The sequence below is a fragment of the Polyodon spathula genome, chromosome 6 (assembly GCF_017654505.1).
Source record: "Polyodon spathula isolate WHYD16114869_AA chromosome 6, ASM1765450v1, whole genome shotgun sequence".
NCBI lineage: Eukaryota > Metazoa > Chordata > Actinopteri > Acipenseriformes > Polyodontidae > Polyodon > Polyodon spathula.
Genome location: NC_054539.1, coordinates 29,720,122 through 29,740,452, shown reverse-complemented (window position 1 = coordinate 29,740,452; position 20,331 = coordinate 29,720,122). Strand labels below are relative to the sequence as shown.

Sequence of the window (20,331 nt, the reverse complement as noted above, 5' to 3'; positions counted from 1 at the left end):
GTTAAAATGAAAAATATGTCTACAAATTTGGGACATATGATATAGTAAAATACATATAGAATAACCTTTAACAATATAACAGCAAAATAGAACAGCACAGTTGCTTAAAAAAAAAAAAAAAAACATAGCTAGCCTATTATAATGATTCAACATTTTAAGAAGGGGAAAAAATTCACACTGCTCATATATTCACACACTGAGCCTCTATTACATGGGACAGTACATACAATCCAAGCAGGTCTCTCTGGTTGCATAGATCGGCACTGTAGAGTTGAGCTCAGAGTTTCCTGGCTATAGTGGACAGGGGCAGGCCCTGGTTGACAGTTTGCAAAATCACAGTACTGAAATAAAATAACCAAGTGGCTAATTGAAAGTACTAGTAAACCATTGATTTAGAATAGATTAAAATAAATAAGTTTTAGTCTTTTGGACATTTTCAGTTTGGTATATATTAATTAAATTTGAGTTAATGTATACACTTTGTCATTGATGTTTGATGCACTGGCTTTCACTGGCATTGTTAGACTGTGTGGGCTTTTATGAAATACATTGCAGATATACACTGGGCATTAGTAGTTAAAAAAATGTATACCACTCATCAGTACAACACCATAAATGATAAGAAAACAATCACATTTCACATTATTTTCCCAGGTACATTATTGTTAATACTTTCTTTAAGAAGTATAAAAGTAAAACATTACAGTGCTTTATAGGAAGAAATGAGCTTCATTTTAAGTACAATTGAATTCCATATAATTAACAACAATACATTCAAGTAACATATCAGAATGGGCAACTTGATGAGATAGGCAACCAATTTCAGTTCTGATCAAAGGAATATGACAAGAATCACGAATGGTATAACAAGATAAGTGAGTTTTGTATACAGGATTTTGTCTATATTCAGCTAAAATGTAATTTTAAATGCAGTCTAAAGATGTATACATATTAAAATAAACACAACATACTGTTTTATTTCATGTAACAAAAGTTTCAAAAAGTGGGCTTGTCCGGGATTTGAACCCGGGACCTCTCGCATTTTAGACTTTACGTTCCCTAAGCGAGAATCATACCCCTAGACCAACAAGCCACTGCACAGCTTTAATCCAGATGTGAGGATGTACTTTTTACAGGGGTGTATACGTGGCACTAAACAGGGATCAGATTACAATTTCAGTCAGCACAGTGATCAAGCATATGCAAAAAAGTAAGCAGCCAATAGCATTAACTGTTTCAGCTCAAACTTAGTTTGCCTGTGACATTGTCTAAATAACGTATGGAAAAGCTTTTTGTAGCTTTTCCCTCTGTATTTATTAATTAACTGCTATAATGTGGCAGAAATATGGTAAGAAATCTTGAAAAATGATTGTAGAAAGTAATGTGCACTCAATTTGTTGTGACATTTTTCTTCATTTAAAAAATAAATAAAAAATAGTGCACTGTGAACTGCTTAGGACTGTATTAAATGTAACATTTAATACTCAATTGCGAGTTAATGTTTTTTTTTTTGTTTGTTTTTTTTTCAAATTAATTTAATATACCATGTTTAAAATAAAATGGTAGATCATAACAGCATTAGATAATTGTATAAATGTTACTACTATGTCATAATTTGCTTTTTAAAAAATATAAAGTGTCACTATTAGTTCCTTTATTATTTATTTATTTTACCCATTCCAGTAAAACCGCAATACAAATTGTATATACTGTAGTACATATAGTACAGTAATGAAAATGATATTTTACTGCAGGTGACAATGAAAAAAATGAATAAGAAAACTAGAAAATTAATTAATCAAGATGTTAAATGAATAATTTCCAATTTTAATAGTACATTTCTTTTAATTTATTAAATTTGTATGACTGTGTTTTCTTATAAAAATGGAAAATTGAGTGTCCAGTTTTCTAAAAAAAAAACCACATTCAAATGTTGTGCCTTTTGGCAACAAAGTAATCACTGATTTGATGCCCTGATATCTTTGTACAGCCCTTTAGATAAGCCTGTCTTTGCAGTTCAATTTCCCATAGATTTTATTTTGTCATCAATTTACAGTGTATTGTATTTATACATATACAACAACCTTGCAAAAAGTTTAAAAGGCTTGCAGACATATATCTATCTGTGGCACTGTGGGATGTGAAAGGATAGATGAAACCCCCAAAGTAACACAGACAGTGCTATTTTAAAACTAATAAAAAGTGACACTGGACATCATAAAACATGATTTTCTGCCAGCCAGCCCGGTAAGCTACTTCATGTGAAGCTTTTCAAAAAGAGAACATTCTAGCCTTGTCTCTTTGCATTGTGTCTAGGGGGGGTGAACTGCCAGTTTGGGAACTTGTGAGAGGATGAAGGGACCCTCTTTGTTGTTGACATGGTGTCCACTCCTGTCATCTCCAGCTGGACGCCACCTCTCTTGTGCCACCGTAGGTCCTGGGGCTAGCACTCTCTGCAGTTGCGGCTCACCCCTACTTGTACTCCATGTTTTACTATTTCTGTAAGTCTAGTGTTATTAACTTGACATGATCCCTTTTCTCTGACTGCTTGCATTTACCCCTTATTATTTAAAATGATAGAGAGCAAAAATAGAAAAGCAGAGTTAACCAAGCTGAACTGTTGATCCATTGTTTGTATCAGGAAGGGTAAAGTAATATTTAATTGTATTATTATTAATAATAATAATAATAATAATAATAATAATAATAATAATAATAATAATAATAGTTACAAGCAGCAATGACTGGAGGCCAAGCGCCAGACCATGTGACCTGTACCGTATTTCACATGTGGCATAGTACCCCATTGGCTTCTACTAGTGTTTGTACTTATTCTACAACAGATTAATAGTACAATATATACTGAAATATGATTTGCTCGTGGCCTCCATGTTTTTTGATGAAACAACTTTACTTTTAACAAACTTCACAGACAACCTCCCTGAGGTTAAATATGCAAAGTTTCACTTCAATTGGCAAAATGGTTTCAGACAAAAAGCTGTTTAAATATTTTTGACAAATCCAATATGGCAACCAATGCAGTTGGATAGAGCCCATATGGTTTCCTATATATGTACCTTAGTCGCCATGACCCTGTTTGCACTTTGTAAGCAGTTATAAGCTACTTTTGCATTTGACCTCAAGGAAAGGTCAAGGCCACGGTCAAGGCATTTTTTTAAACGAGCATACCTGGGTACCTATATGTGTTCCGTAGTAACCATTACCCTATCTGCACTCTGTAAGAAATTATAAGCTGGTTTTGCATTTGACCTTAAAGAGAGGTCAAAGGTCACAGTCAAGGCAATTTTTGAATAAAGCATATATGGGTTCACATGTGTGGTCTATAGTGACTATGACACTGTCTGAACTCTCAAAGAAATTCTAAGCAAGTTTTACATTTGAGCTTTAGAAAGGTAATATGTGCAAATTGCTCATTGCTAAAATTTGATTGGCTCACAGCGGCCGTGTTTTTTTTTTTATGTATTGACTTTGAACAAACTTGACAGACAAGGCTATGTATGCAGTTTCATTTCAATCAGCATAACATCTCTACCATAAGTGGTTTTAAAGAAGATTTTTTAAATTGTCCAAAATTCTTGAAAAATCCAATATGGCTGCCAAACCATGTGACCAATCAACTTCATTCTTTCATTGACATTAATTCCCATAGGCCTCTACTATTCTTATGAAGTTTCATCACTCTACCACATTCTAACATAGATAAACACTGCAATATATGCAAATTGGACATAGTTGATATTTGATTGGCTCGCAGATGTAGAGGTGATGCAGTGTTCAAGATAAAAAGAGACAACAAATTACTGGGGAACTGATGGTTTTAATTTGTAAACCAATAGTCTGATGACAACAGTAAACAATAAATGGAGGACTGGCAGTACCCAACGAGGTGTCCTGCTCAGTTAAATAAACACGGGGTTCAGTGCTGAAATAATAAGCATGGTATTTAAACACATACAATACACAAACACAAGTCCAATTCCAGGATGAGTGCTATTAATGCTGTGGTGCAAATACAATTTATCTGTTAATAGTGCTGGTTATCAGGGTGTGTGCTGGCCTGTAGCGACAGCTCTGGATTGTGTTAGCTGTCCAACAAATAACAAATAAAACAGACAAAACAAACAAACAAAACACTCAGTTACGTTTCACTTGTCCTTTAGCAGTTCAAAGGACAAGTGAAACAAAGGAATAGATCACCTTGCTACGTCCCCTTATATACAGTCAGTCACGCCCCCTTGGTGCAACAGTTTCTCCTCCAGTCCAAGGCTGCCACATCACTTCCCTTCTGGGACGATGACTTGGTGTACTGTAGCTCCGCCCCCTTTCTAGATGGCCAGCTTCCACTTAACCCTGGGAATGAATTGTCAGGCCATCCAGTCCAGGGTACTCTGTTCCCTTTACACAGCGCCCTCACAGGTTGGGAGGGAGATTTATCATTCTGTCTCTGTCACAGGCCACCAAACCAAGTGACCTTTGACCTTCATTATTGCTCTGACACAACTTCCCATAGGCCTCTACCACCCATACCAAGTTTCGTGCAGCGGTGTTGATTTTACAGACATTTGAAAATCACAAGAGGGTTCCAGCAACTTTGTTGCTTGGACCCCTAATAACAATTATACATTAGATGTAATCCCCAGGATGATGCCTACCAAGTTATTTGGTTAAATGGTTTGCAAACAAAATCAGTTTAATGTTTGGGGTGCGTTTCGGTGAATTTGCTGGAAGCCATTTTAATATCGTGTTTGGTTATTGATGACATATGCAATGTTTCAGCTCAATCGGTTCACAAGAAGAAGATTTAAAAAATGTTTTTAAAAAAATGTGTCAAGCGGCCATTTTGGTTTATGCACAAACACAATTTTTGAAAAAGTCAATTATATTGACATATGGATGAGGCTTGTCATCTTTGGAGTTAATCAACTAAACTATGTTCAACTGAAGCGGTTTAAAATTTAAGAATGAAACATAGGTCTGGCGGCCATCTGGTTTTACAAAAGAACACCATTTTGTCATATTTGAATTCCATTGTCCCCAGGATGATACCTACCAAGTTAAGAAGCAGATTGGTGTTTGAGGCCCATTTTGGAGAATTTGGTGGCAGCCATTTTGATAATAAAATTTATCGGAGCAACATCTGCTTCGCAAACTTGAAGCAGGTTTGCTTGCTGATGATCATATGCAGATCAATTGCTTTCCCCAGTTCCCAAGAAGAAGATTTTAAAATGATTTTCCAAAAAATTTGTCAGGCCGCCATCTTGGTTGACTCAGGAGAGCACTGCCTGCAAACAGGAGCAGTTTAAAGTTGTGGGAGGAAAAACGACACAAAAATAAATAAAACATTTTTGCAATAACATTAGGCTTCCCAAACCAGCTTGGAAGAAGAAGAAGAAGAAGAAGAAGAAGAAGAAGAAGAAGAAGAAGAAGAAGAAGAAGAATGCAAAAGTGACTAATGTCTCTACAGAGAGTATCATACTGTCTTGGTACAATGTTTTCCCTGCGAGTGTATTTGGCACAATTATAAAAACGTCAGAAGCAACATGTATGCAAAATCATTATTCAGTTGTCATGTCATATTTTTTTCTATGACTTTTCTTTGCTTGTAACAGTTTTGCTATTATGCTTAAAGAATGCTCATGCTGCAATAGTAAATCTCAAACACTGATATTAGCTTAATTTCATTGAATAGCCACAGGTTGTGCCAGTTAATAAATCAGCCTCGAAATATTCTTTTGTGATGTTATATACATGTGACATTATGGTGTTCTTCTGGTGTGATTTTTGTGTGAGAGAAGGGGAGACACTTTCCTTTGTGCTTGCTGAAGTAAGACATTGCTTCCACGATTTGCTTGGCTGTTTGGAGCGGTTCGTTTCCAAGTGAGCTGGAATAGGTTTGGTTTCATTGCAAAAAGTTGAAACGGAGCAAAGTGGAAAACATGTCGAGCCCACTTCCAAGCGAACCGAGACCACCATTTCAAGTGATCTTGGCTCAGTTGGTTTGATGCGCATCCTGGTGCCATTATCTGGTTCTCAGAGGTTTCACATATCACTCCAAGTGAACTGAACCACACTTCAATCCACATCAAGAGTCAAACAAGTACATGTACTGTATTTTCATTTAAAAACATCTGTCACATCTGTAAGTATGTCACTTCTTTATTTCCTAGGTTACTGATAGATGAGATGGTCATCTGATAGATGAGATGGTCATGGTGGATAATTGCACTCCCCAGTTGAAATGGCCAATGAAGTGCAAGACAACATGAAAGCAAGGCTTTTAACTTACTGAAGTTCTTTTAAATGAAAATACATGTTTGGTGAAAATGTGTTTCTTTCAAAACTGCACATTTGAGAAGCTTTATAGTTAAAGGCTATGCATAGTGGGGGACATTTAAAATGAACTAACTAAACTAATTGAAAACATTTTAATAATCTGCTTTTTTAACAATGCTCTGTTTATTTTTAGGAAAAAAATATTCATGTTAGAAAAGGCCGCATGTTATTGTACGAGATAGACAGAGAATGGACGCTGTGCTCTCCATACCTGCATCTTAAAAGATTACATCAGGTTTGTTTTTCTCAGTCTTTAAAATACTATTAACATATTTATGACACTGAGACTGTGAGAAGAGCTACAGCTTTGCCACAACGCTTCTAGCAGATGAGTGTAACTCTTGATTTTGACTGCGAGTGGTCAAACTAAAGGAATGCTACTGGTAGCTATGGATTTTATGTTATTTTAAGCCTTGTTCACTAGGTAAACACTGGATTGCATTGGACTCAACATATAAGACAGAACTTTTTAGCTGAAATAAAGGGCATTGTCAGAACTACTGTGTTCTAATTGTTGAAATTCTATGTTTCTGAACAGATCTAAACAGTAAAAAACAAAACAAAAACAACAACAAAAAACTATATAAAGCAGCTCTCTCCTCCATTAACACCTTAGGCTTTCTTTTAGTGACAGCAAGAGTCCCTTTTAACTATCGTGTTCTGTCCAGCACATAAAGCATAGTATGGTCTCTCATACCTGTAGCTCAACACAAAGGAGAAGTGTGTTCTATATTTTTGTACTTTCATACATGTGATTAATTTTATGTAACCTTTATAGGCTTTCCTCTAACTGTCCCAATCATCAATGCTCCATTATAACAATGGCTATCTGTTCAGCTATTTTGGAGGTTGCAATTCAACATCTCTGTGCATATATTACAGTCATTTATCTGAATAGCCATTGTATGATATTATTGATGGATTGTCATGTAAATGTCCATTTTATCCATGTATAGATTTTATTTATTGACGCTTTCATTTATGTTCTGTTCTAATTGATCTGTGGGTCCCTCTTTGTATTAGTCTGCACCATTGAGATATACAGCACCTGTAGCATGAGTCCCGGTTGGCACAAAGTACTGTAAATGCATACATACACAGTCAGGGTGGCTAGAAGAGGAGCTAATAATGCCAATAGCCATTAATTGTGCCAGCGCTGTTACCTGGTGCTCACTCAGCTGTTCCCACAAAGCTGATTTTAAAAGCTTGTGGTGCCAGCGTGCTTTTCGGTGCCAAATTTCTTATGCCAAGCAAAAATTAGACTGGCCTCCCTGTAGACCCTTCTCATTAGGCTTTCCCGGTGCTGTTGACGTGTGTTGGTGCTTGAAACAAAGGAAGTTTTAGTCATTTGGACATTTTTGTCATTCTGTCTGAGGGACTATCTTTAGCAGATGCTGAGATCCATTTCCATCTCTATTATTGAGCGCCAGTATCATTAAAGCGTCATTGAGAAGTGACACCACTTAATTTTAGCAGCTTTCAATTCTCCTATGCAGCAAGAGCTTTAAATGGAGAGGAGTGCAATGTACAGGGAGAAGGATATTTTTACACCACACTCAGCGTTTTATCAAACAAAGCAGCCATGTGGGGAATGGGGACAACAGATTATAAAACCAAACTCTCTTCTGATGCCAGTAAATGGGTATTAAATCTTCCTACTGCAGACATCCTTTCTCTAGAGTATGTAATGAATATACTGCTGGGAACATTAACAGAGCCATCACAATTTCCTATCCAGAACTAAAATATCTCAGGGTTTTGATATTGGTGTGATCCACTGATGATTGGTATGGTCCCAATAGGGTGACCCGCACTGAAACATTGTAAAATGTAGAACAGCTTTGGTGGAATAGGTATTTCCTATTTATTGCCTGGCTCATATAGCTCACCTGTAATGTGGCCCTTGGGGAGGTACTGTAGAGGTAAATGTTAACTGTGTTAATGTAGCAGACCCCATTCTGCCTGCCTGCTACATATCTTGTATTCATGACGATGCTGATTCACCACAAGGACAACCAAATGTTGACTGAAGACAGTTTATTGCCTGTACAAATAGCAAAATACATATATTGCTGCTGCTGGCCAGTCCACAACGCACTCTCTCCCCTCATCAGTGGATACAGTGCTATAGCAGAGCAGATGCACTAGTGTATGGGTTGCACATGTGTGTGAGAGTTTGGTGGCCGGCGGACATCTTGATGAAGGAGACTGGAACCAAGATGGCCACCCTTTGCACAGCTACGTGGTATGGTTTAATTGTTTGAATTCAGTGACTGATGTCTGAATGGAAAAGTGTGGAAGGTGGCCAGGTGGTGATTGGTTGATTGTCAATCGATCTGGCCGCATGATATAAAAGAAGAACAAAGGATGTTTGGTGGGGTGGGGGGCAAGAAGTGGGATAGCAAAGCTTGGGTGTTGTGGGTTTGTGTTGGTGTTTTGTTCAACCTTTATTTTGTTCCTGTGTTTTGTTATTTGTGATTATTAAAGTGTGCCAAGCCACTTTAAACTGAGTTTCTGTGTCTGGGTGCACTTTTTTCTGCCACTGATCAGCCTTGACCGCCCACTACTGTGCCACAAGTGCATGTGCATTTTTACTTAACCACCCAGCTGCTTATTCCGTGATTTCCACGTGGGTCGCAAGTCCAAATTTGTCACTCCTGTGAGAATAGCGTGCAGAGGGTTATCTGTGCATTTGCAAAGGTTCTCATGTCTTTTTGGCGTGCTAGACTAATTGAATAGGCTACTATAGTCTGCAGTTTTGTTTTCCACTGGCAGATGGCAGCAGTCGCTAAGAAATGTGCTTGACAGACCGGCTCATCCATAGATAAGAGTAAAAAAAAAAATGGTTGCATCTACAGAGAATGAGATGAGGGTATTTATTTATTTGTTTGTGTTATAGGGGGTTGTAAGGAAATCATGTCAGGATTGGTACTGGTCAAAACGACAGATTTATTTATTTACTGTACCTACATTTCACCGAAAATAATGCATATAACAGCGCTATACACCCGTGCCTGAAACTGTGGAAGATACAGTATATGACATGACTGAAAATTTGCGACGCAAGTTTTCTGATGTATATGTGCTAAATAAAGACGTTAGCATTGATGAGAGTTTGAAGGCCGTCTGCTTTGAAATCTATAACACAAAAAATAATTTCTAAAAAGTGATATGCACAATTGTAAAAAATAATATGTTATTTATACTTATATAATGCTGCCATTGGGCAAAAAAATATGTTATGTTGCGATCTATATTGTTATAATGTTACAGTTGTAAACACATTGTTGAAATAATATATTTCTGTTTTTAATAGTAACAATAAAAAAGTGTGCATGAGGGCTATGAATGAAAAATCTGCACAAAAAAAGACACTTTTTAACTGGAAATTGCCCAAATTAATGGGTAGTAATATAACCTCTAAGTACTCGACTTCTTCTGGCGACAAAAGAAAACTGACCTAACCTTCCAAATAAATAAAACTGTCTTCCATGTTATATCTTCCACTTTTAATCACAGAAAGATCATCATGGTCTTGACTGTCCCTGCTGGTTGTATCTGCTGCTCACTTGGGGAGGGTATCTGCTCAATCCAATCCACAGTTCTATCCATGATTCTCACCTCTTGCATGTCATCAAACCTTTCTCGAGATGACGCTCCATTCACAGAAGTTAAACCTGTGGACAGATCACAGAACCTGCTCTTCACTGTTTTTGTCGACTTCCACTGGTAGGAATATTGCTGACATCAACAGGTTGAGATGAACCACTTTGTCCTGTCCACTTTGTCTTGGTGTTTCTGATCAGGTAGGAATGACACCTGGTGTTGCTGCTAACGACAGTGTACATGGTGGATTACCATCTGTCCATCGGTTTCTTACGTCCTCCCTAGTCTTTGGCAGCTAACAGAACCTGTTCACTGCCTTCAATATCGGTTTCCTTCGCTCAACATTTGTACACACCCACTGCCTTTGTTGACTTCAACTACCTTCATAGCCTCCTGGAGATCTTTGGAAAATGACACTATGTACTGGCCATATTCTGCCAAATCACTGTACCTATTCAGATTCCTGAAGACGATGTCAACAGACAACCTTGGTCTTCCATACATTAGATAGAGCGTTTTGAATCCAGTGGTCTCATGTGAACTGTAACCCTAACAGGGTCATAAACACGGTATACCTCTTGTCCTCCTCACTCATGGGTATGTTATTGAACCAGGATGTCCGGTCCATAAGGCTAAACAATACATTGCCTCCTAATACAGAAAAACAGTCCAACTGATGCAGCAATGGATGTGAGTCTTAACTGTGTATGTGTTAAGCCAACTTAAGTCAACGCAGATCCACAGCTTTCTTCAGCTTAGACTCAATATTATTAACTGACTTCACAAAAAGAAATCTAGCATTCAGATCCCTATATGAAGCAATTAGAATTATCTTTCCTCTATGCCACTCCATTGCTGCCATTGTCTTTTTCAAGCATGCTCCATTCAGCATTCCTCAATGCAAGCTGTCTATGGGTGATTCTGCTCTGGCTCCCTGGTAGCTGCCCAGGATATAAATATACTGCAAAATTCTATTCTAACTGTGCATTAATATTATTGTTAGCTAAATCAGTTAATTCAGCCCCTCTTCACCATGGGGGAAAAAGAAAGGAAAGAAAAAAAAACAGCAGATATTCAGCCCCTCTACAGTGCTTCTCCACCGCAAATTACTCCTTGGAATCTCATATTAATTTACTGTTGGAACCTGCTTTTCTTCCTCTTCCCTTACCCCTCCTGTTCCAGTGCTCCTATAGAACGGTCTCCTTCATTCTTGCTAACATACCTTCCGCTGCTGCCATAACATAACTGAAGCTCCAGGATCCTTGTCTTTTCTGTCACCTGGGATCTGCTATAAGAAAACATATAGGACTCCTGTTATTGTTTATTGTCAGCATTGCCTTTGATACAGCAGATTCTGATTCTTCCTATTCCTTGTCATTGAGCTCCATGATCCAGTGTTTCCAGTTTTGCATGCATCTCCTTATGTGAACTACTCATCTTCCTCGACCATTTTAACATAGCAATTTGCATCGTTCCCTCAGCTCATCTGTTTGCCCTGCCTACTCTTCAATTCAACGATCATATATTCAACTAAAGTAATCCCTCTGCAATCTCCTCACATCTGCTCAAGATTACATGTCCACTGCCCTCTCTCAATCTACTCACTCCTTATGCAACTGGTTGGTCTGCCTTCACAACCATCTGCAAGCAAAATCAGAACCCCCCCACTCCCTCCAACCAGGATTTCTTGCTGGTCTCGCCCTCAAATGCTGTTTTACATGATCCAGCTGCTTCTATTGACTCTTTCTCTGACATGCTCCTCCAAATCCCTTTCATCAAGCAACTTATTCTACCAACTCAACACCACAGTTTCACCAGCCACTGATGGGGAGAATTAACTTGTTGAACTAAAAATTGGATCACTCACCTGGAACCATCAGTCACCCCCCCCCCACACACATCAGCAGCACCTCATGCACCAGAAGCAGCCACGCCCATCCCTTCTACTGTTCCTGTTGCACCCCCATTGCCACCAAGCTGCCAATCTTCATTGTGCTACTGCTTCCAGATCTGGTTTTGTGACTGACTTAACCCTTAGTGGTCCATTTATTCAGCGTCTGACAGGCATGTCAGGTACAATTTATTTCCTCTCTCGCTGTTTATTTTACACGCACTGTTTAAAAGTATTTTTTTCACATAAAACAGGTTTAAAAGGCACTGCATATCAAAAGGACACACCGCACTGCATCTCCAGCCAAACCCCACCCCTTGTTCACGTTATGTTTCTCATATCTTTTCATAGTTGTGCGTACCAATAAATACTCTCCTGATTACTCGTTTTATCACCAAACTCCTCAGTAATGTGATGCAAGTCATTATTTTATTACTATAACATCTCAAAAAGCTCTGCAAATGTCCATGATATTCTTTGAGCACTGGATGTGGAAGCAGCTATCTTGTTTGCTTATGTCCATGTTATCTCTGTGGTTCAGGGGCTCTGTGTAATTGTTCAGATCTGCCCTCTGTCAATGTCTGCCCTCTGCAGCTGGATTTTTCAACATTGATAGTAGATAATTGCAAAGCATATGACATGGTTTATTTAGATTTCCACAAAGCTTTTGACAAAGTCCCGCATAAAAGATTAATTCTCAAACTGAGCGCAGTAGGGATTGAAGGAAATGCATGCAGGTAGATTAGGGAGTGTTTAACATGTAGAAAACAGGAAGTACTTATTAGAGGAGACACCTCAAAATGATCATCAATCAGTAATAGTTCCTCTGCTATATTCCTAATATACATTAATGACTTTGATTCTGGTATAGTAAGCAAACTTGCTAAATCTGCAGATGACATAAAAATAGGAGGAGTTGCAAACACCTTTGTTGCAGCAGGAAAGGTCATTCAAAATGATCTAGATAGCATTCAGAACTGGGCAAACACTTGGCAAATGACAGTTAATAGAAGAAATGTAAGGTACTACACATAGGCAATAAAAATGTGCATTTTTTTGCCCTGATCACTTGCACTTTCGCTGTATAGCATTTCGTTTTTGTAGCAAACGCTCAGACGCTGTCTTTACCTGCTTCAACGCTAATCTACACTTTGTTGCCTTTCACTGGAGGTCAATTCTCTGCGAAGTGCTCCCAAGCTATTATCAAATATTTTCCTACCTGCTCCGGTGCTGCTTCTCATCATTCAGCTTCTCCATTCGGCTGCAGGAGCTCCAGCGTTAGTCTTTCCTGCTCTTTCCAGCCACCAGCCCTGCAACAGCACCGTCCAAACAGCAGCTTCATTTTTCAACTCGTTCGCGTCTTTATTAGACAGACTGGCCCTCCACTAAAACCTCTAAAGCTCCTTCAACAAGACATCGACATTCCCGTCGTCAGTGTTTGCCTTGCCATAATTCCTCTTTTTAATCCACCACAAAGATCTGTCAGCTGAACATTCCTTTACTCTTCGCTTGCAATCAAGCGCCCCTCCTCCGCTCCCAGAGCCAGCACAATTTACCATTCCTTCAGAAGATCCTGCCCTGGATTTCTATTAGCTACGTTCAATGTTTTAAAGACCTCTCCAGTCAATTTCATACTCCATTTCAACATGTGGCAGCTCATGCTTTCAACTGGTCACAACGTGCTACAACAACGCTGCTGTTCTGCAACTTTTCCACCGGCGCCTCTCTGTCCGTGGCTACCATGGCAACGCCCTCACTGTGTGACTGCGGGGAGTGGTAAGTCGCCATGGTGACCAGGCAGCTTCATCCGGCACTGCGAGCTCCATGCCTCAGTACTGCAATCTTCTGGCTTTCTGCTGCTGCACTTTCACAATCTGCGAGGGTTCTTTCAACTCGCTGAATTGTGACATCTAAATACTGTGTTAACGTATTCATATACATGACTAACTGTCCTAAAACATGTAACAAAGATATTAAAATCTAAAAAAATATGCAATTGTTGTTCTACACCGACAAGGATTTTAATCACAATAACCAAATATATTTTACCCTGCTTCGCTCAAGCCAATGGTTAATTCTAATTATAACCGCTTGATGGCAGTATAACACCACAAATTTTATACAGTCTCTAAGCTGGTTTGCTATCACTGTGAAGCTCGCACGATCCAGCTTTTCCATACATTCCTGCAGTTTGTTGTCACTTCGAGGGATTCACAGGAGTCCCCCTCCTCCTCAACCTTTTGTAGCAACTGACGTTCTCCAATTTCAACTCTTCCCCTCTTAAAGGACCTGGTCATGAAGCAACCTTACTCAGCTCTTTTTGAGATGCTCAGTATCTACCATCATAGTAACGTCCTGCTTCCCTGCATCACACATCCATTCCTGTGACTTATTCCTGTTCCCAGATTCGTATTTCCTCATCTGACGCTGCTCCTCCAATCCGACCAGCTTCATCAAAGCCATCATTTCATGTTAGTCATGGAACCATGTCCCACGATTTATCAACATTCCAGTCAATGTCCTCCAACCCCCAATAGACAATAAACTGCTCCCGACCAATCAATAGGTTTTGCAGATGCCTTGGAGCAACACATTCTTCATCCTCTCTGGTTCTGCAGCGGTCTCAGATCTCTGCAATCTTCATCTCTGCCCAAAATAATCCTCATCTCTGGCTCCATCTAAATCTGCCTTCACTGAAAGACCAATATCTACTGCATTCAGAAGATCCCTACTCTCTGCAGCAGACCACCGCATTCTACCAATGGTAGTCCTCCGTTCTCTATTCCAGATCTACGCTTCAGCAGATCTCTGCTCTCACATCTGGGCCTCTGCACACTACTGACAGCACTCCATTGTTTTCTTCCTCAGACCTTTGCTCTGTTCAGCAGATCCCGCCCTCTACTGTTAATTGTTCCTCACTACAGTAGATCTCCACTCCCTCTTCAGATCAGCTCACTACTGCAGCTGCAAAAGTCACTCTAGTTTACTGTTTAAATCTGCAACTGCACTTCTTCAGAGTCTACAATGCTCCAGCCTCCTAACGCTAATCCCCATCTAATCAAAATATGGGGCACTTCCTCAGCAATCCTATTTATATCTACGCTCATCCTCCCAAATGTTACAACATCAATACTTGGTTTGAGACGTGGTACGAGACTGGAAATCTGTCTTGATTATGAGCTAAGGATTTTTACTATTAAGAGAATAACTGGCGTTGCCAAACTCTGAATGTGAGTTTACCTTTTCCATTTCAAGCAAGCATGATAGTAGCAATCCGCTGATCAATCCTGCATTAACTAACACATAGAAAGGTGGCATCTCATCTCTGCCCTTATTTCTAGAATATGGGGCGAAAAGGCGCCGTGCTTCCCCAGTAGCCGATTCATATGTTCGTTCAGTCCAGCTTCCACCTTAGCCCTCAGTTCCAGCTCTCCTTCTGCCTCTACTTTCGGTATCCAAGTTCAGTCAGTTGGTCCCATTTGCTTCCACAACCCCCATCCAGAATCCTCAGCTTCTCCAGATGCTATTTGATTGAATCCTACTCTCAGTAACCTCCTTCAATCTGCTCAGCACTACATGTCTGCAGCCCTCCACCTTGTTCAAGAGCTCCTATTCTACAGCCTGCTCAGTGTCTTCAACCTTCCGCGCCCAGATTCAAATAATCATAGCCCTTCAATCAAAACCTGGCTCTCATCATCCGTGCTAGGGATTCTCTCCTTCTTCCTCCAGTCTCTCCATTCAGCATTCTGCCTGACCCTCTGTGAGATTCTTAAGAGCTTTCCCCCTGCCTCACTTTAATGTCTGTCTATATCAACATACATTCTCCATTTGCTAATTTCCACTCTTCAGAAAAGACGCTTCTCTCCCTACAATGATTTACCGATGGAGATCAGCTACCTCTCGGCTGCCTTCCATGCTTACTCCATCACTTGGTTGCATACCTCAAGACGGATCAATTCAGCGTGGTCGGTCCACTCACCCATCAAGTATCAAGTCCCCTATCCCCCTTTTCAAGGTATCTCCCCTGCAGAAACCCCCCCGCACTCCCTCCTCAGACCATCTGTTCATTGATTCCTCTCACTCCTATCATCACTTGCCTCGCCTCCGAGCATGCCTCCCTCCTCTCCACCCTCACCCCCAGAGCAGGCTTCCCTCCTCACCTCCTCGCATGGCTCCCTCCTCTCCACCCTCGCCTCCGAGCAGGCCTCACTCATCTCCACCCTCGCCTCCTCGCAAGCCTCCTTTCTCTCCACCCTTGCCTCCAGAACAGGCCTACCTCCTCGACTCTCCCCTTCCCCCCAGCCTGATCATGGATGTGGGGGAGCTGGTCCTCCTCTGCAGTGGATTCCTACATTCATTCATCCTTCCCTGATATAGTTGCTGCTCCTTCTAAAAATGCTAGCATGCCCGGAGTGGAGGCTACCTGTCTGCCGGGGCCACTAGAGGTTTTCCCCTAATCAGCCTCAAGGGTTTTTTTCCTCTCCACTGAGTATACACAGTCATATCCCACTAAATTACTAACCATCCTCCTGTTTGTCCCGTTTGTCCTTCTAGTCTTTTGTTTGTTATGCACTGGCATGTGCTGTCTTTTGTTTGTCTCATGGTGTGGGAGATTTCGTCAGGAGTCAGTGGTCCATCCTTTGGGGGGCAGTGAGTCTCACATCCCCGACCTCAGGGCTAGGCATCAGCCTCCCTTTACCTTCAGGGGGGTTCTCACCATATGAGTCAGAGTGGACCCCCAGCCACACTCTATTCTTTTGCAGCTCCTGCGCGTATCTTGCCTCACTCAAAGCTTTCCATACTAACCTCTATGCCTTGTTCTTATCTCAGGTCCCAGGTAGCGTGAAGTCTCAGCCAACTGGGGGTCTAACGAGTGCCCCTTTACAGAAGTCTCAGATGCTGGTTACCTCTCCCTCTCTATCTCCTTTTGTGTCCCGTTCTTCCGGGACCATCTTCCTCTGAGGGGCGGCTCCCCGAGTCATAACCCTCATGTGTTTTTGGTTGCTGGGTCCTTTGCCCCTGGGTTGTGTCGGCATCACCGCCCTCAGTCAGTGACCACTTTTTGTATCCTGTCTTCAGTTGCTGGGTCCTTCGCCCCTGGGCTCGTGTCGGCATCGCCGTCCTCAGTCAGTGACCATCCTTCTATCTGGTTTTGGTTGCTGGATCCTTCGCCCCTGGGTTATGTCGGCACGCCGCCCCCAGTCAGTGAACACCTTCTATCCTAGCTTCCATCTCCCGCTTCACTGGTCTGCTACTAGAGTGGGCCTCGCCTGCTCTTCTATCCTAAGTCCGGTCCTTTCTAGCCGGCACTCTGTCCTACTTACCGCACTCTTCTGCTTCTTCTGCCCTATCCCTACCCCCCAGCTCATGCCCCATGAATTTCCATATGGGACATACTGAAATTGAAGGAGGAATCTATAAAAAAGACCTAGACCAATGTCTTCATCTAGACAATGTGGGGTAGCTATTAAAAAAAGGCCAACAAGATGCGCGAGATATAGTGAAAAGTGTTGAATTTAAATCAAGGGAAGTAATGTTAAAACTTTAAAATGCATTAGTAAGACCTCATCTAGAATATTGTGTTCCGTTGTGGTCACCTTGTTACAAAAAGGATACTGCTGCTCTAGAAAGAGTGCAAAGAAGAGCGACCACAATTATACTCAGTGATCTGATTCAAGCATTCAAAATTCTAAAAGGTATTGACAGTGTCGACCCAAGGGGCATTTTTTGACCTGAAAAAAGAAACAAGGACCAGGGGTCACAAATGGAGCTTAGATAAAGGGGCATTCAGAACAGAGAATAGGAGGCACTTTTTTACACAAAGAAGTGTGAGGGTCTCGAACCAACCAGTAATGTTGAAGCTGACACTCCTCTCGTTTGTAAACTTTCTTATGTTCTTATGTTATTAACAAAATAACAAATGCAGCACTGTCTGACTAATTGTTGCAGTTACTGTACAACTGGAGTGGAGACCCTGAACTTGGTTCAAAACACATTAACAGACTATATCAAAACATTATAAAACCTCAGTAATTGAGAAACAGACCCTCAAAGTCTATTCGCTGGTATTAATTACAATGGCATACAACATTCTGTTGTATTCATAAAGTGATGCTCTATTCATAGAGTGATGCTAAACATCACTCTATGGACATTGTTTCTACATTGCTTCATAACTATCCTTAGAGAAACAATCACACTTTGTGAAATCACTACGGCACAAAACACAGTATGTGTATGTATACGTTACTGCCAAAGACTGAAGATCGGCCAATGCTGTCAATGATCGGCCAATGATAGCATTGGCCGATCATTGACAGCATTGGTCAATTTTTGTTGCTCTTGGGCTCTGACAACAGTGCCTGGTCATTGACGTCAGTAGTCGTTCATTTTGCCAATCTGTAGAAAATACCTTATAACGTGAGACCTGCTGTCTTTTATTTTTAGTAGCAGTAAGTCTGGTCAGGCAACACTATTTTTTTAAGAAAAAGTGAACGCAGAAAGAAAAAAAATGAGCCCATTGTTTGGTTTTCTATTAGCAGTGTATCCCTTTAAAAAAGACATCATGGGTCATGCTTCTAAAGTTTGTAATCCATTGTAGTTCAGTCAGTATAGCTCATGGACAGATACAAAAAGAAAGATAAAAAAAAAAAAAAAAAAAACCACAATGCAGCTGTTATTACTGTGTACGCCTTTCTCTGATGTTGGATCTTCATTCCTAAACCATGATCAGCAAGATTATTATCTCTGAAGAATCATCCTTCACGATTTGGATTACCCCCAGTTATTTTTGGGATTCAAAATATTTTTTTTGGATGAGTGGATATTTCAGGATGTTTCAACAAAGATTGATTCATACAGCATTTAGATTTTTGGGACTATTATTATTATTATTATTATTATTATTATTATTATTATTATTATTATTATTTATTTTTTCTCAATTGACTCATCTGCTAGTGATCTGTTATTACCGTTTACTGGTTTTGTGTTTCAAAGCATATACGTGTTTTTGTTACTTTTCTCGTTCTTTTTATTCCAAGCATTTGCAAATATTATGTAAATAAATCTATTGAAATTGATACATTTTCTGTTTTATATTTGCTATTAAGCAGTTCTTCTATTTTCAGTGAGATGTATATTGTATCTCTCTGTTCTTTTCTTATTTCGAAATAATAGTTGAGAATGTATTTGATTTATAGAGCTGTTTGTTATAAATTGATAGTCAATAATTTCTAAAATGCCATATGCATTGTTGTTAATTTAATTCTGTATAGTTGCTTCTTTTAAATATTGAATACATTTTGTTGAATAAAGCAATGATGTATTCTAATATATACAGGGGTTGCTTTTTTTTTTTTTTTTTTTTACCTCCAGTATATTTTAGTGGTTGTATTTATGATTGTTTCAACATTGACCACCTTGTACTGGCAATGCTGTCATTGGCCGTGGCGTTTAGGCTCTGACAACAATGCCCGGTCATTGGCCGACTTTGGACTTTGGCCGTAACATATATTAAGTGTGTTTGTGTTAGGAATTGCATGAAACATTTCTGTAAGCTAAGTTAATTAATAATATGCAAGTATTCACACAGATGCAGACAAGTGCCACCCAGTACTTCAAAAATATCAGAAAAGATGTTACAGATTTGACACTTCAATTGAAATATTGTAATCAACTAAAGTGTGTAATTATACTAATTGAGTAATTAGATGTGTATTTGGGGTATTTAAGGGGGTGTGGTTTTTAACTGTTAAGCTTTGCAAAGACCAGTGTTAAACATCAGCACTTTTCTGTCTTCATACCTACAGTTATACCTCTTGTTATCAAGAACAGTGCAGCTACCACGTATGGCAGCATGCCTCTGGAGCTCATGCCATCCTGACTGATGACTTCTGAATAAAAAAACAAAATGCATCCAAAGTTTGGATGAAGAGTTTCCATGCTCCTTTTACTCTTGTGCCACAAACAACCATGCTATTTCCTCATGTTCTTCCTGAGTAATGGTGGAAACACATTGTCTACAACCAAAATCAGCTTTTTAGGTTTGAAGTATAGGGAAGGAAAAAAGACGATCTTCAGCAAAAGTTGAGAGGAGAGTTGCCTTGGCAACGAGCAGCAAAATAGAATGATGCACAGTTAAAATTTTTGCAGAGTATAAAAAATAAATCAGCGATGTTTAGCCATTAAAAATCGTATGCTAGTTCCAATATTTTACGACTTGGTTCGACTAGGACAAATATAACTGGCTGGAGCTCCAGGGTCTCTCCACTGTTATGGCAGAACATTATTGAAGGCTCCTGGTTCAGATGCTGGTTCCTTCAGCTCATTTGTTTGCCTGCCTATTCCTCAATTCAGCAATCAGTTATTCAATGAAATTCATCCCTGCACAATCTTTTTGTCTCTACCCAAGTCAACATGGCCGCTGCCCTCACTCCTACCACCCTCTCCTCCATGTCCAACTGGTCCCCCCTTCAACC

The 20,331-nt window shown here is 39.9% G+C and overlaps 1 non-coding gene across 1 annotated transcript; it reads right to left on the bottom strand.

Moving 5' to 3' along the window:
- Window positions 1-1,005: 1,005 nt before the first annotated feature.
- Window positions 1,006-1,093, bottom strand: trnap-agg. The gene is given in 2 exon segments: window positions 1,006-1,041; window positions 1,058-1,093. It is a non-coding gene; the product is annotated as a tRNA-Pro (tRNA).
- Between the last annotated feature and the right edge of the window lie 19,238 nt (window positions 1,094-20,331).